Source organism: Mytilus galloprovincialis, chromosome 12 (assembly GCF_965363235.1).
Source record: "Mytilus galloprovincialis chromosome 12, xbMytGall1.hap1.1, whole genome shotgun sequence".
Lineage (NCBI taxonomy): Eukaryota > Metazoa > Mollusca > Bivalvia > Mytilida > Mytilidae > Mytilus > Mytilus galloprovincialis.
The window spans coordinates 61,234,853-61,253,686 of NC_134849.1; the positions used below are offsets into that span (position 1 = coordinate 61,234,853).

The following is an 18,834-nucleotide window of genomic DNA, read 5'->3' on the forward strand; positions in this document are numbered from 1 at the left end:
CATCCAAGATGGCCGCCATGGCTAAAAATAGAACATAGGGGTAAAATGCAGTTTTTGGCTTATAACTCAAAAACCAAGCATTTAGAGCAAATCTGACATGGGGTAGAATTGTAAAACAGGTGAAGATCTATCTGCCCTGAAATTTTCAGATGAATTGGATAACCTGTTGTTGGGTTGCTGCCCCTGAATTAGTAATTTTAAGGAAATTTTGCTGTTTTTGGTTATTATCTTGAATATTATTATAGATAGAGATAAACAGTAAACAGCAATAATGTTCAGCAAAGTAAGATTTACAAATAAGTCAACATGACTGAAATGGTCAGTTGACCCCTTTAGGAGTTATTGCCCTTTATAGTCAATTTTTAACCATTTTTCGTAAATCTTAGTAATCTTTTACAAAAATCTTCTCCTCTGAAACTACTTGGCCAAATTAATCCAAACTTGGCCACAATCATCTTTTGGGTTAGTAGTTTGAAAAATGTGTCCCGTGACCCGGCCATCCAACCAAGATGGCCACCATGGCTAAAAATAGAACATGGGGAAAATGCAGTTTTTGGCTTATAACTCAAAACTCAAAGCATTTAGAGCAAATCTGACTGGAGTAAAATTGTTTATCAGGTCAACATTTATCTGCCAAATTTAACCAAACTTGTCTACAATCCTTAGGGTTATTTTAATGCCCCACCTATTTTTCAGTGTGTGCGTCAGTTCTTTCGTTCATCCGCCTGTCTGTCTGTTCGTCTGTCTGTCCCGCTTCAGGTTTAAGTTTTAGGTCAAGGTATTCGATAGAGTGGAAGTCCAATCAACTTGAAACTTAGTACACATGTTCCCTATAATCTTTCTAACTTTAATAACAAATACGAGTTTTTACCCCAATTTAAACGTCCATTTAACATAGAAACTAATAGTGCCTGTGGGTGCATCCATGTACTATGGACCACTTTTTAGCTCACCTGGTCCGAAGGGCCAAGTGAGCTTTTCTCATCACTTGGCGTCCGTCGTCTGTCGTCGTCCGTCGTCGTCCGTCGTCGTCCGTCGTCGTTAACTTTTACAAAAATCTTCTCCTCTGAAACTACTGGGCCAAATCAAACCAAACTTGGCCACAATCATCATTGGGGTATCTAGTTTAAAAAATGTGTGGCGTGACCCGGTCAACCAACCAAGATGGCCGCCACGGCTAAAAATAGAACATAGGGGTAAAATGCAGTTTTTGGCTTATAACTCAAAAACCAAAGCATTTAGAGCAAATCTGACATGGGGTAAAAATGTTTATCAGGTCAAGATCTATCTGCCCTGAAATTTTCAGATGAATCGGTCAATCGGTTGTTGGGTTGCTGCCCCTGAATTGGTAATTTTGAAGAAATTTTGCTGTTTTTGGTTATTATCTTGAATATTATTATAGTTAGAGATAAACTGTAAACAGCAATAATGTTCAGCAAAGTAAGATCTACAAATAAGTCAACATGACCGAAATGGTCAGTTGACCCGTTTAGGAGTTATTGCCCTTTATAGTCAATTTTTAACCATTTTTCGTTAATTAAAGTAATCTTTTACAAAAATCTTCTCCTCTGAAACTACTTGGCCAAATTAATCCGAACTTGGCCACAATCATCTTTGGGGTATCTAGTTTAAAAAATGTGTGGCGTGACCTGGTCAACCAACCAAGATGGCCGCCACGGCTAAAAATATAACAAAGGGGTAAAATGCAGTTTTTGGCTTATAACTCAAAAACCAAAGCATTTTGAGGAAATCTGACATGGGATAAAAATGTTTATCAGGTCAAGATCTATCTGCCCTAAAATTTTCAGATGAATCGGTCAATCGGTTGTTGGGTTGCTGCCCCTGAATTGGTAATTTTGAGGAAATTTTGCTGTTTTTGGTTATTATCTTGAATATTATTATAGATAGAGATAAACTGTAAACAGCAATAATGTTCAGCAAAGTAAGATCTACAAATAAGTCAACATGACCAAAATGGTCAGTTGACCCGTTTAGGAGTTATTGCCCTTTATAGTCAATTTTTAACCATTTTTCGTAAATTAAAGTAATCTTTTACAAAAATCTTCTCCTCTGAAACTACTTGGCCAAATTAATCCAAACTTGGCCACAATCATCTTTGGGGTATCTAGTTTAAAAAATGTGTGGAGTGACCTGGTCAACCAACCAAGATGGCCGCCACCGCTAAAAATAGAACATAGGGGTAAAATGCAGTTTTTGGCTTATAACTCAAAAACCAAAGCATTTTGAGGAAATCTGACAGGGGATAAAAATGTTTATCAGGTCAAGAACTATCTCCCCTGAAATTTTCAGATGAATCGGTCAATCGGTTGTTGGGTTGCTGCCCCTGAATTGGTAATTTTGAAGAAATTTTGCTGTTTTTGGTTATTATCTTGAATATTATTATAGTTAGAGATAAACTGTAAACAGCAATAATGTTCAGCAAAGTAAGATCTACAAATAAGTCAACATGACCTAAATGGTCAATTGACCCCTTAAGGAGTTATTGCCCTTTATAGTCAATTTTTAACAATTTTCATTAATTTGGTAAATTTATGTAAATTTTTACCAAATATAGTTCTCTGTTACTAATGGGCAAAGTTCATGATAGATATAATTGTAAGAAGCAAAATCGTTCAGTAAAGTAAGAACTTCAAACACATCACCATCACCAAAATACAATTTTGTCATGAATCCATTTGTGTCCTTTGTTTAATATGCACATAGACCAAGGTGAGCGACACAGGCTCTTTAGAGCCTCTAGTTGTTTAATATTGACCCTGTCTGCCAACCAATATGGCTGATGTTGTTAAACCAAAAAAGATTGGAGTGTGTGTCATCATTTGTTGTCTACAATATTATACCCTTCTTTTGAATTGACCATGGGAGATCTTGAACTTTATATCATATTTTGCCTATTGTACCACAAGGACGTAAGTTAGAATTGGATTTACAGTCTCAAAATATCATTCCAAATGTAATGTTGACTCTACATCCTAACACAAAAAAAAATATTATGACAGTCTCTACTAAATACGCCAGATTGTTGCGTATTCGAAAAGGGGATACCAGTACTTTTGATACTAATAAATGCTACCATTGTTTATAGTTTGTAAAGAATATTACATAATGCAACCTTTTATAAATGGTCTATTTAGAATATCGCAACATCAAACCTTTTGTTTGCTTTCAATTTGTACTCCCCTTGGCCTTAGGCAGCGTTCATGCATCATATGGTTTAGACATTTTCCCCTTTGTTTATGTTTATGCAGTGGCTGATCTAGAAATTTTCATAAGTGGGGGCCCACTGGCTGCCTAAGAGGGGGCCTGCTCCCGTCCCGCTTCAGTGATACCCTATATAATCAACCAAATTTTTTTCTCAAAAGGAGGGGGGGCCCGGGCCCACTAGGCCCCCCTAAATCCGCCTCTGTTATGCTTGATAGACTGCTATTCTGTAGAAGTCAGTTTTAGTTGAAATGTTCAGTTATAAACAACTTTAAAAAAAAGATTAGTCCATTCCTCTGAAAATAGTTGTTTTCTCTTTTTTTTCAGATGTAGGATTTTGGCCAAAGAAAAAAGGTTTAGAGGAAACTTTCCGAAGAATGTCCGAAAGTGGGATCATACGCCGAGAAGACCTGTATCAGATATGGAAACAAAAGGACTTCCGGGCAATTCTACCATACAAAGAGTTTATATTCAACATCCTCATTTATTTAGATATTCTGGCAGAGCAACGGAGATATGATACAACTACAGGAAGTCGGTTACCAGTTGATAACTTCTTTGTTCCCTGTATGGTCACAGAAAGAAATAAAACCAGCTTCATGGACAAAGAATGTACACCAGAGAAAGCAATATGTCTAGCCTTTGTTTTTAAAGGAACTGTCATACCACCAGCTTTGCCCAATCGTCTGATCAGTGCGTGTCTGAGCATGTGGACTCTGAAGCAATATGAAGGGAGAAAACTCCTCTTTTCAGGATTTATTGTAGTCTCATTTGACAAGGCACACGATGTTGTAGTATGTGTTGAAGGCAACAAGATTCTTCTTTATATAGTCCATACATCTTCCGCTGGACTTATAGTACCAGATGTAGCCACTGGAGTCAAGGAATGTTTGGTTACAACAATGGAGAGAATATCAGATTTCTATCAGTCCACCATCCATGAAAAACATATCCAACAATTACCTTTCCAGATTGAATATTCATGTTCTGCGTTGAAATGCTTCATCAGTGAAGAGAAAGCTTTGCAGACCAATGTATGGGTTTGTAACGAACATAAACTAACACATAGAGTAGGAGACTGGGTTGTTTGGAACCAAGATAAGGTATATATTTTATAAAGTCAGTTATAAGCAACATGAGAAAACTAAAAATAAGTTGGAAAACATAACGTGCTGAAAATCATTACAGCATCAGGAACAGTTTAAAACTTATTTTTGTATGAAGTTAACACAATAATTTTGAAATTTGAAAGACTTGTTTTATCATTATCATGCATAGATGTAATATGACTAAAACATGTTGTTCATATTGCTAACACAAATGCACAAACATAAGCTAAAGGACAGAGAAACATGAAAATGGTATATTTTCTGTGTTGGTAACATTTATGTGGTGATTAAGGGCTATTTTGAGTGTTCTTTTTAAGCCCTGTTCGTTATTGTTGCTATGTTTATCAGTTCTCCTTCTTGTTTTTGTCGAGCCTGCAACTTTTGTTGCAGAAAGCTCGACATAGGGATATTGATCCGGTGGCAGGGGCTACGGCGGCGGTGGTGTTAGCTCACTTCTTAAAAGCTATATATTTTAGAAGGTGGAAGACCTGGATGCTTCATATTTTGTATATAGATGTCTCATGTTACGAAGTTTCTGTCAGTCACATGTCCATTGTCCTTGACTTCATTTTCATGGTTCAGTGACCACTTGAAAAAAAGTTCAGATTTTTTGTAATGTTAAATTCTCTCTTACTGTAAATAATACGATAACTATATTTAGTATGTGCGTACCTTGTAAGGTTCTTATGCCCGTCAGACAGTTTTCACTTGACCTCGACCTCATTTCATGGATCAGTGAACAAGGTTAAGTTTTGGTGGTCAAGTCCATATCTCAGATACTATAAGCAATAGGTCTAGTATATTAGGTGTATGGAAGGACTGTAAGGTGTACATTTCCAACTGGCAGGTGTCCTCTGACCTTGACCTCATTTTCATGGTTCAGTGGTTATAGTTAAGTTTTGTGTTTTGGTCTGTTTTTCTCATACTTTATGCAATAGGTTTACTATATTTGTTGTATTGAATGATTGTAAGGTGTACATGTCTAGCGGGCACATGTCATCTGACCTTGACCTCATTTTCATGATTCAGTGGTTATAGTTAAGTTTTTGTGTTTTGGTCTGTTTTTCTCATACTTTATGCAATAGGTTTACTATATTTGATGTATGGAATGATTGTAAGATGTACATGTCTAGCGGGCAGATGTCATCTGACCTTGACCTCATTTTCATGGTTCAGTGGTTATAGTTAAGTTTTTGTGTTTTGGTCTGTTTTTCTCATACTTTATGCAATAGGTTTACTGTATTTGTTGTATGGAATGATTGTAAGGTGTACATGTCTAGCGGGCAGTTGTCATCTGACCTTGACCTCATTTTCATGGTTCAGTGGTCAAAGTTAAGTTTATGAGTTTTGGTCTTTTTATCTAATACTATATGTCATATATAGGTCAACTATATTTGGTTTATGGAAATATTTTATGATCTATATGTCAGTCGTGCAGGTTTTATTTGACCTTGACCTGGTTTTCACGGTTCATTGCTCAGTGTTAAGTTTTTGTGTTTTGGTCTATTTTCTTAAACTATAAGCAATAGGTCAACTATATTTGTTGTATGTAAACATTGTTAGCTGTACATGTCTGCCTGGCATATGGTTCAACTGACCTTGACCTCATTTTCATGGTTCATGTTAAGTTTATGTGACAGTCGTAATAAAGCTTTATATTTAGGAGTATCAACATAATATCAATGATTAGTAAAGAAGGCGAGACATTTCAGTGTGTGCACTCTTGTGTATGTCTCTTTTAGTTCTGATTGTTATACTTTAACTATGTCAAGTAACTAGTGTTATGTATTTTATTTCTATAGAACAATGAACAGTGTGATCAGAACTGCCAAGGTAAGATAACCTATGTATACAAAGTTATGATCAATACATTTCATGTATGATGTAAGCATTATTATTGCAGAATAAAATAGGATAGGTAAATGTGCTTTTAATGTTTTCAAAATGCCCAAAAAATCCAAATGATTTAAAGGTATATATTAAAATATTATCAATAGCATATGACTTTTCGATGTACAATTACAGGATTAAAAGTTCAACTAAATGTTATTCAAGAAATATAATATAGCATATCAATAATAGCAAGCAAGTTATTTTAACTATGTGATTATTTTTTTTCTTTTTCATGTTGGATTTATATATACAAATACATGTACATATAAATCATGTTAGTCATTCAACCATCAAAATGTAAGATAAGTTGCTTGATGAGCTTTTCCATGTTTTCTGTCCAGGTTAAGGCCAACAAAATTTAATTAGTAGATTTTCATCCAAATTTTTGAAAAAAATGGGACGGGTGGGAGGATTTTATTTTTTATTTTTTATTTCATATCAAACCATCTTGTGACGTTTCCTTCATATATGCAAGAGTAATAATAAGCTTCTAGCATGTATATATGTCAGTACAAGGAATCGTACATGATTTTTCAAATTCTTAAAATTAATATCTCTGATTGGCAAACACTGTTCTACATGTATTGGGGCAGAGATTGTTTGCTGTTTCTGAACAAAAAAACATGGATAAATCTACAAAATGTATGTTTGCCGACTTTTTGAACTCAATATATCTCAAAAATCTAACAAGTTCGAGCTTGTGTCAATTGTTTTAATCCAGTTATTTTAGTACCAACGTGTTCCACAATTCTTGAGCTTGGGATATCGATTCACAGTCCAAAATTCCCGACACAAAGTTTTTGACATTTTACAGTATCAATAATAATTTCCACGGTTTTCCAATCATAGAAATTTGTGTCATGCCGCAGCGTTTGCATTCTTGGAACAGCGTATTAATCGTAACCCGAATATGTTATGCCCTTCCCGTAATCAATCTCTATTCTCGGTAGATGATGTTGTCATCATAGATCTGTAGAGTTATTCTAAATTACTCGAAGAAATACGAAAAATGAAAATTGAAACAAGAAGTTTTGAAAGAAACGAAATCATTGACGTTTACCGGTAACGTAAATTAACAAAACCCAGAAATCATAAATTTTTCAAAATAAAAAAGATCTGAGCGGGACGATTTCAGAGGGGCGGGCGGGGATGAAAATCTATCAGTTAATTTTAATTGGCCTAAAGGCACTTCAGATGTAGTTACATCAGTAACTGATATAAAAAAAGATATGGTATGATTGCCAATGAGACAACTCTCCACAAGAGACAAAAATGACACAGAAATTAACAACTATAGGTCACCGTTTGGCCTTCATCACATAAGATATAAAGCTGAACCAAAGTGTTAACTGTCACTCAGTTGAAAAATGTATACAAGACTTTACATTATTTAAATAATAAGGCTTTTCTACCTCCGGAATACAATACATTAGCTAAATTTGGCATTATTTTAAGGAATTTGTGGTCCTAAATACTCCATAACTTTGTACTTTATTTTGCTTTAACTTTTTTGTTTTTATTGGAGTTTTTATAGTTATGAGTCCTTTATAGAAAATATGTGCATATGCCGCATATACAAAATTGCGATCTTGTAATCTATGAGAGTTTATGTAAGTAGTTTAAATGCTCTTTATTATCTAAGAGGCATTCATAAATAAAGTGACCTTGGTACGTCATGTATACAAACATAGACAAGGACTGAACAGAAAATTATAGGGCATCAGTGCCTTTAATTTCTGAAAGGTATGTTTTCTTAGAGTCATTGAAATGATTAATTTTTACTCAGCATAAAGATCAAGACGAATTGTTAGAGAATTAAATACTTTTAGCAATCATAATTAGTTTTACATAATGTATTGATGTGTTACCGCAGACTTCCTCTCACAATCCTTCAGTCCTTCTTCCAATATTTGGTGTGTAAGACGGTCTGCTTGTGAACTAGGTACGATATAGACAAAACCATTGAATACGTTTTTTTGTTTTAAACATTTGTACAAAATGAATAATGAACTAATATTTCAATATTAAGGTAGCACAATACAAAGATTGTATAACTCCAACTCCCAAGTTTTAAAATGCTGTAACTTTCTTAATAGTGCTTAAAAATTTATAAAACAATTATGTAAACAATTATAATGTTAACTGTGTCTAAAATATTTTCCACCAAATTTCCACTTTCAAATGAAATTAGCTTCTGCATAGGTATCCCTAGAGGGTTGATTTTATTACACGTTGTTCCTATGGCCATTATCTAGAAAAGGGTGTCTCAGATTTCAGATAGAACGTATAGAACAAATTTTCCACCTAATTAAACATTATCTTCTTTTATGTGGTTAGGATGTTTACACTAGTTAGAGGTTTATGAGATAATGGAATACCATAGAAACAATCTAAGACACCCTTTTGAAGCCCATGATGTGTTGATTAAGATTTCGTTAAATTTTTGTATAGTTAAAGAGATGATAGAGCTAAATTCATTCAAGTGAACTTACCCACTAATTACATAATAATTGATTACATAATGATTGCATAATAAAAATATTGCATTCATTTAAAAGATTAATCTTTTATCTATCTATATATACCTCTTTTATTATTTTCTATGCATTCATAAGAAAGTTACAGTATTTCAAAGGTTAGTGATTGGAAGTAAAACAATCTTTGTATTGTGCTACCTTAACAAGCAGATTGGTTCAAGTAGGTCCCATAAAGCTCATGTATTATCAAATAGCAAGACAATAGTTCAACAACTTTTCGATCTATATTTGACCCTTATCTGGATTTTGGTTACACAAATAAGTGAAAATAGACATGGAATAGGTCAAAGAGACAACAACCCGATCAAAGAACAGATAACTGTAGAAGGCCACCAATGGGTCAGCAAAAAAACCTTTACAAGTATGCTCAGCTGTGTCGTAAAGAAAATGTGTACTGGTTCGGTGAAAATATATGTTAGGGTGTTTAGTTAAAACATAATAAAATGAACATTTAAAAGTGAAACAAGTATGTAATCAGGATCCATTTTGTTGAATGGTTAATTTTAATCTCATTGTACATGTTAAACACATGCTCAATATCCACGTTTAATTTTTTAATGTTTACTATAAGACGTCAATCGGTAAACTTCGGCTTCTAAACATGACATTTAAGTTAAGCTGCCATATTTTCACTTCATAACACACAGAGAGAGAAAAAAATTGACGATTAAACGATATGGTTGCGTTTCCTTATATGTTTAAAATTCACCAAAAAACTATCATCGTTAGATGATGTGTATGTTTTACTGACATTTGTAGTAAATTCTTTTATCTGTGTTCAAGTGTTTAAAAAAAGAAAAGATAAAGTCAATGGGTTAAGGGTCAATGTAGTCATTACTATCACTTAAAATCTTTTGACTGTTTCCATTTAGTAGGCACATTATACTTCTTTGAAATTACAGTTGATGCAATTCAATAGTAATCCTACATTCACTTTGACTTAGCATAACGACTTCTGTGTCTTTAAATACATTTTTTAATGAATTAAAAGATTTCTAGACACATAATATATATCGCTGTTGAAAACAATTCAATTGCTTTACAGAATTTTAAATAACCAATGTAAGATGGGTCATTTAAACACCAGAACATGCATGACATGTATTCACTATTATCTCCATAGAATATATTTTATAAAGGACCTTTTTTCACTTCTTCTTTGTTTATATATTGTTAATTAATGGATGATTGTTTCTTGAATGAACTTTGTGCTTAATGTTAGGCAGTTGAGATTTCCATATCAATGGTTTATTTTCAGGTTTAAGTGATGATGCTTTAAGTCAAAGACCAAGTGATATTGAATTGTTGCGATTTTCAATCAACTTTGAATCAAGTCAAATGTATGAATTAGTTCCATATCTCGAAATGTCCAAGGAATGGGGTGATATCACACTTAATTATCCAAAAGATATAAAGGTAGCAAAGTTTTTGGTTTTATCAAAATGGAAAGAGATGAAAGATAAAAGCAATTTCAAAGCCTTGGCAGAAGCTCTAACGAAAATGGATATATCAACACATGTCTTGTGTCAAGTAAGTTTGTACTTTTTTGAATATCATGAAATAGCTCTGGTATGCTTGGATCCAATTACTGCAACCTGTCATTAAGATAAGTAAATGTAGATTTGGTTTTAGTTTTTGACAAACAAAATTGTGTTTGTCATGCAGTTATTGGACTTAAAACAGTTATATTTGTACAATATTTATCATAAATAATGTATACCTAATGGTATCCTCCGTCACGTTTTTTTCTACAGAACTATTTTATTATTAAAATAAGTTCAATGTTCACAGTAAGCTGAGTTAAATCGTGCTTTCATGACACAACTGTTTAGAAGTTTATAAAAAAATAATAAGGAGTTGTAGTATGATTGCCAATTAGTTAACTCCCCACCGGAGTCTAAATAATGCAGGTCAGTTACAGATGTGTATACAAATAAGTAGAAATTCTTGTTGTTCATAGCCAGGCCATAATATTATCCCTTTTTGCTAGTTATTTGGTTTTCGTTTTTAAGGATTTGTCTGTATGAATAAAAAAACAGTCTAAAGACAATGAAAGAATAGACTCCAAATCAATAGCTACATAATTAATGTTGTAATATTTGGGAATTATCTTTGAACTGTTTCTATTCTATTTAATGTTAAGGAAATCACTATTGCTGTTCATTGCTGCTTCCCTAATAAAAAAAAGGCGGACATACAGATGAATGTATTTCACTATGTTTTCATAAATTAAACAGGTTCTCCTGGAGATGCCATACTTTACAATATGATCAAATTTTGAAACACCAGGTGAAATTTATAAGACATCATATGAAAATGTGTTGAATATGTACAGTATTTATTTGGTAATTTCATTATATTTTACAGGTAAGAAGAGTCAGACTAGCAGAAACTGGTAAGTAATAGGATATAAAAATATATAACAGCACAGATAACAAAAAAAAACCAATACAAACAAAAAAACAAAATAAAAGCTAAGCAAAACCATTGCTAATGATTATAACATTTCTGGAAGTTAAAATATTTTTTTCAATATACAATAAACATACCAGGGTCTTTTGTTATGTGGCAAAAGTAAAAAATATCAATTATCATAGGTATTGCTTTTCTGGAAACAACATTGTCATTGTCGATGTCAACAATTGTTCAGTGTTTTGCTTAAGTTAATTTGATAAGAAATAATTGTGATAGATAAATTATATTTTGTATGAAGATACTATCAGTAAGGTCAATAATCTGCAATCATAACGCAATTAAGAGCTGTGGAGGACCCTTTATATTGTTTTTATCTGATAACTTTACGAACTTGTTAATTTAAAGTGTTGCAATCATTGGGGATAGAAACACATGTTTTATTGTTTTCGGGTACAGTACCTGCATGTGCGAATAAGAACTTATTGAGTCGAACTTTATTTATTAAACTCAGGTGAGATTTAAATAATGATAAACCATTTTGATTTCGATCAATATTATCACAAAGCAATACAGGATGTTTTTAAAATTTGCTTTTCTTTTTGGTGTAGCAATACTTTTTCCATGTGAATATAAGTGTGCAAAATCGCTATTCGATCCGAGTAAAGTCATCGAACCTTGATACAAACTTTTTAGTGAAGGTTATCTTATCAATTGTTAATAAAACTTTGAATATTGTTTTTGTTGGCACAAATATCAAATGTTGTTTTTAACAAATTTGAATATTATTACATTTGTATTCTTTCAAGTGTTTTCAGAAGGCATAAATACGCATCTACGTTCATTTTCCATATATACAGATTAATTTATCTATTTAAAACAGTAAACATGTTTATTAAAAGGTGAATTAAATCCTAACTATCGTAATGCCTGTCGTATACTTTTTTTTAGCATTGCACAAGTCTTGTTTTCTTGGACTTTCAATGACGTTAAAACACTTAATCCCTGGGATGTGTTTTAGTTGATTTTTGTCTCTGATGCATGATTTTTTTGTCGAGCCTTCGACTTTAGTCGAAAAAGTGAGACTAAGCGATCCTACATTCCGTCATCGTTGGCGTGCGTCCACAAATATTCACTCTCTGGTTTAAGTTTTTGAAATTTTAATAACTTTCTAAACTATACTGGATTTCTACCAAACTTGGACATAAGCTTGTTTATGATCATAAGATAGTATCCAGAAGTAAATTTTGTAAAAATAAAATTCCATTTTTTCCGTATTTTACTTATAAATGGACTTGGTTTTTCTGCGGGGAAACATTACATTCACTCTGTGGTTAAAGTTTTAAAAAAAATTAATAACTTTCTTAAACTATCCTGGGTTTGTGCCAAACTTGGACAGAAGCTTGTTTATGATCATAGAATAGTATCCAGAAGTAAATTTTGTAAAAATAAAATTCCATTTTCTCTGTATTTTACTTATAAATGGACTTAGTTTTTCTGCGGGGAAACATTACATTCACTCTGTGGTTAAAGTTTTTAAAAAATTAATAACTTTCTTAAACTATCCTGGGTTTGTGCCAAACTTGGACAGAAGCTTGTTTATGATCAGAAGATAGTATCCAGAAGTAAATTTTGTAAAAATGAAATTCCATTTTTTCTGTATTTCACTTTTTAATGAACTTAGTTTTTCTACGGGGAAACATTACATTCACTCTGCGGTTAAAGTTTTTTAAATTATAATAACTTTCTTAAACTATCCTAGGTTTGTACCAAACTTGGACAGAAGCTTGTTTATGATCATAAGATAGTATCCAGAAGTAAATTTTGTAAAAAAATTAAATTTTGTAAAAAAATTAATCCGTTTTTTCCATATTTCACTTTTAAATGGACTTAGATTTTTCTTCCAGTTAACATTAACTACGCATACAGTCTGCAGTGAAAGTTTTTAAAACATTTATAAGATTCATAAACTATCCTAGATTTTTACCAAACTTGGCCAGAAGCTTCTTACAACCAAAAGATAATATCAAGAGGAATATTTTGATTGATTTTTTCCCCTCATTTTTGTTGAGCCTGCGATTTATAGCAAAAGTAGGCAAGAAACTGGGTTCCGCGGAACCCATTACAAATTTTCTTAATTAATAATTGTTGTTTTGGCTTTTAACTAGCTTTCAGTAGCTGCAATAACTCTTAAATCGTATTTTCTTGTTGATTTGATCCGTCTATACAATATGTAATGCATTGTTTTGTTATTAAATGTTTTCTTTGGTGTTTTATCTTTTATCACTATTTTTTATATATAACACCTTGATAATCATTTAGTACGACTTCACTTCTGTTCTCGAACAAGGTTTCACTTCTGTTCTCGGACAAAGAACCACATTTAAAATAAAAAAAATTGTAAAAATATTGTTGTTCACCTTGTAATCCTTACACCAAATTTTGTTAACCTATGTACGTTTTTTTAGCTCACCTGGCCCGAAGGGCCAAGTGAGCTTTTCCCATCACTTGGCATCCGTCGTCCGTTGTCGTAATCGTCGTCTTTAACTTTTACAAAAATCTTCTCCTCTGAAACTACAGGGCCAAATTAAACCAAACTTTGCCTCAATTATCATTGGGGTATCAAGTTTAAAAAATGTGTGGCGTGACCCGGCCAACCAACCAAGATGGCCGCCATGGCTAAAAATAGAACATTGGGGTAAAATGCAGTTTTTGGCTTATAACTCAAAAACCAAAGCATTTAGAGCAAATCTGACATGGGGATAAATTGTTAATCAGGTCAAGTAAGATTTACAAATAAGTCAACACGACTGAAATGGTCAGTTGATCCCTTTAGGAGTTATTGCCCTTTATAGTCAATTTTTAACCATTTTTTCGTAAATCTTAGTAATCTTTTACAAAAATCTTCTCTGAAACTGCTTGGCCAAATTAAACCAAACTTGGCTACAATCATATTTTGGGTATCTTGTTTTAAAAATGTGTGGCGTGACCTGGCCAACCAACCAAGATGGCCGCCATGGCTAAAAATAAAACATAGGGGTAAAATGCAGTTTTTGGCTTATAACTCAAAAACCAAAGCATTTAGAGCAAATCTGACATGGGGTTAAAGTGTTTATCCGGTCAAGATCTATCTGACAACCTGTTGTTGGGTTGCTGCCCCTGAATTGGTAATTTTAAGGAAATTTTGCTGTTTTTGGTTATTATCCTGAATATAATTATAGATAAAGATAAACTGTAAACATCAATAATGTTCAGCAAAGTAAGATTTACAAATAAGTCAACACGACCGAAATGGTCAGTTGACCTGTTTAGGAGTTATTGCCCTTTATAGTTAGTTTTTAGAAAATATTTTCCACTGTAATTACTAAGCCAAGTTCATTATAGATAGAGATAATTGTAGCAACAAGAATATTCAGTAAAGTAAGATCTACAAACACATCACCATCACCAAAACACAATTATGTCATGAATTTATCTGTGTCCATTGTTTAATATGCACATAGACCTAGGAGAGCGATAAAGGCTCTTGAGAGCCTCTAGTTTTTGTCAAGCCTGCAACTTTTGTTAGTGATCCGGCGACGGCGGCTGCGGTGGCGGCGGCGGTGTTAGCTCACTTCTTCAAAGCTATATATTTTAGAAGGTGGAAGACCTGGATGCTTCAAATTTTGTATATAGATGCCTCATGTTATGAAGTTTCTGTCAGTCACATGTCCATTGTCCTTGACCTCATTTTCATGGTTCAGTGACCACTTGAAAAAAAAGTTCAGATTTTTTGTAATGTTAAATTCTCTCTTACTGTAAGTAATAGGATAACTATATTTAGTATGTGCGTACCTTGCAAGGTCCTCATGCCCGTCAGACAGGTTTCAGTTGACCTCGACCTCATTTCATGGATCAGTGAACAAGGTTAAGTTTTGGTGGTCAAGTCCATATCTCAGATACTATAAGCAATAGGTCTAGTATATTCGGTGTATGGAAGGACTGTAAGGTGTACATGTCCAACTGGCAGGTGTCATCTGACCTTGACCTCATTTTTATGGGTCAGTGGTTATAGTTAAGTTTTTGTGTTTTGGTCTGTTTTTCTTATACTTTATGCAATAGGTTTACTATATTTGTTGTATGGAATGATTGTAAGGTGTACATGTCTAGCGGGCAGATGTCATCTGACCTTGACCTCATTTTCATGATTCAGTGGTTATAGTTAAGTTTTTGTGTTTTGGTCTGTTTTTCTCGTACTTTTTGCAATAGGTTTACTATATTTGTTGTATAGAATGATTGTAAGGTGTACATGTCTAACGGGCAGATGCCATCTGACCTTGACCTCATTTTCATGGTTCAGTGGTTATAGTTAAGTTTTGGTGTTTTGGTCTGTTTTTCTCATACTTTATGCAATAGGATTACTATATTTGTTGTATGGAATGATTGTAAGGTGTACATGTCTAGCGGGCAGATGTCATCTGACCTTGACCTCATTTTCATGGTTCAGTGGTCAAAGTTAAGTTTTTGAGTTTGGTCTTTTTATCTAATACTATATGTCATAGGTCAACTATATTTGGTGTAGGGAAATATTTAATGATCTATATGTCAGTCGTGCAGGTTTTATTTGACCTTGACCTGGTTTTCAAGGTTCATTGCTCAGTGTTAAGTTTTAGTGTTTTGGTCTATTTTCTTAAACTATAAGCAATAGGTCAACTATATTTGTTGTATGGAAGCATTGTTAGCTGTACATGTCTGCCTGGCATATTGTTCAACTGACCTTGACCTCATTTTCATGGTTCATGTTAAGTTTTTGTGACAGTCGTAATAAAGCTTTATATTTAGGAGTATCAACATAATATCAATGATTAGTAAAGAAGGCGAGACATTTCAGTGTGTGCACTCTTGTTATTATTGAACAGCATTTTGTCCAAGGTCAAAGTTGTCTGTCTAATTTCGTTTTATATCTCACACACGATTTCGTTTTTTTTTTAGCTCAATTGGCAACAAATCTTTTCTCATAACTTGGCATCCGTCATCTGTTAACTTTTTACAAAAATCTTCTCTGAAACTACTGGCCCAAAAATAATCAAACTTGCCACAATCATCATTGGGGTATCTAGTTTTAAAAACGTGTCTTACAACATGGTTGCCCTGATAAAATATATGATTAAACTACAGTTGTGACCTTATATCTCTGAAACTAAAGCATTTGGAGCAAATCTGAAATGTGGTAAAATTGGTTAAAAAACAGACCAGTAGACAAACATTATTACAGAAAACACAAAATAGAAAGCTATAGACTGAGCAAAACGAACCCAGTAGGGTAAGCAGATCCTGCTCCATGTGTGGCATGAATCATCTGGTTCATGTTATTACAAACTCGGTAATAGGCTATTTGGTAGGTCACAAGTGAGCCTGTTGTTTTATATTTTTTATTATATTTAGTTTTTCAGAGAATATTGTTTTCATTTTGATGTCTTTAAAAGAGGGACGAAAGATACCAAAGGGACAGTCAATTTAAGTGAATTTCATTTCGTTTCCTTCCGTTCTAAGTCCGTTATTGTACCAAGTATCCACGTTTTAGACCTTTCACCCTTTTCTCATATTGTATTAAAATTTTGAAAAAAGCTAATTTTTAAAAACCAAATTGATTAAAACTTTACGTTCCGTTTAATATTTTCAGTTTGCTTAAATATATAAACTATTATATGTTAAAACAATGACAAATCCTGGCCAATCCTTCTGAATTATATACCTCATATATATTTTAAACAAAATCTATCACCGCCTGGACGCACTCATGGTTGCGTGTTCGCCTATAGTCAGTCTTTGCAATTGGTATTTTCTGCATCTCCTCTAAGCACGCGACAAAAACCAAACAAGAGCAAAGCCTGGTAGGCTAGCAGGAAGAATAATGTATCCGGGTAAGGTGAGATGATTACCCATGGACTCATACATTGTGAAATAGCACATTAAAAGTCCTCCCTTTGCAAAGAATTTGTCTACAAACCTATAAATCTATTTAGTCATTTTGACCAAGTATTGTAAAGAGCGCATGAATCTAGTTTTAAATTATTCAAAACATTATGTTCCATGATATTGCTAGTGAATGCAATTGTAAATGTTCATGGATTGTTATGTAAATTGGAGAGAATTTTTTTTTTAATCCTGTATTTTACTGATAATTGGACTCTTTTTAAGTCGACATTAAATTACACTTTTACACTTAAAAAATCAATCGCAGTTCAGGCACATGGTTTCATGAATCAACTTACAAACTTTCACCTACATGGAAGTTTTAACAGGAAAAACAAAAATTGGGCGGAGAATAACATGTACGTTTCCAACAAATCAGGAAAGATTTTTTAATTAAATATTTTTGTATTTATTATTCAAACTGATATTTCAGACATTTCTCTTGAAAACCTGGATTGTATTCCGACAGATGAGATTTTGGATGCATTAGCACCACAAATAGGTCAGATATTTTTTCAACTTGGTGCTGAATTGGGGTTGTCAATTGCAAACCTAGAAAATATACAGAGCAATAATTCCCAAGACTTAGCAGCTCAGAACAAAGAAGTACTGTTCAAATGGCGAGAAGACAGAACCGTTACACCTACAATACGGGTACTGGTACAGGCTTTAGTAAACATTGGGAGAGGAGCATATTGCTTACAGGAAATTCTAAAGAATGTGGATCTTAACACCCTTAGAAGATCAGAAGAAGTGAAAGGTAAAGGTTCAAGTCAGAAAACAACAAAGAAATGTTCGATATCTTAAATGCAGGCACCAGAGCGAAAAACTATGAAGTGTAATCCAGCCCTTTTGTTTCCAAGATGAAGAATGCTTACACGTTTGGACTTCGTTTGTTTCATATATTCCGCGTTCATTAGTGAAAATAGGCATAGTCATCGCCTGCCTTTTTGTCATTCCTTTTAATACAACAATGTTAAGAGACTGTTTGACAGAAAGTTGTTATTCATATACTTTTTTCAACTGTGTTCGTGTATTTATTTTCCGTACTGAAACAATATTTAAATTTGGGAATTTGCATTGGGGCTATGTGATATTTGTTTGACAGTTGTAACACAGTGACATCTTATAAAAGTAACTCCTGAGTCAGTATCATAGTAAGCTTTTATGCTTAACGGGTTCATTCCTTCCATTGGTTGTCTTTCACAATACTTTTTTTTACTTTTGAAAGAGTTATGGGACTTCGACCATCTATTGACTTTGTATGAAGCCATTTGACTAATAGTTTTCCGGTAGAGAAAGTTGACCATAATGTACAGTTAATTAAATATTTGAAAATGTTTACTGAAGTTATTGAACAATGACATTTATATTTGTTTCTGGATAATAATATTAAGGGAAGAACCAGTTTTTGAAATTATCACAAATTTCAATGGCATGTTTAAGACAACTTAAGACATTAGAAAGTTGAGACTAATCGTTCAAAAGTTATGGTATTTGTTTATTGAACAACATTTCTTTTCTGGGTTTTCTGATAATAAATAGAGACAAATTGAGTGAAGTTTTTAACCCAATAATTTTGAGCAGAAAAGACAGGATTAAAGTCAAGTTGTAAGGTTGTAATGTGTATTGATCCAGAGTTATTGTACTTGAATACTAGAAAAAATCTTAATTTTGATTGGTCTCGATAATTTATGAATGCAATA

The 18,834-nt window shown here is 33.2% G+C and overlaps 1 protein-coding gene across 1 annotated transcript in view; it reads left to right on the forward strand.

The window, feature by feature from the left end:
- Positions 1-18,834, forward strand: part of LOC143054480 (uncharacterized) — a 292,275-nt gene that overhangs the window by 79,839 nt on the left and 193,602 nt on the right. The window lies entirely within an intron of this gene.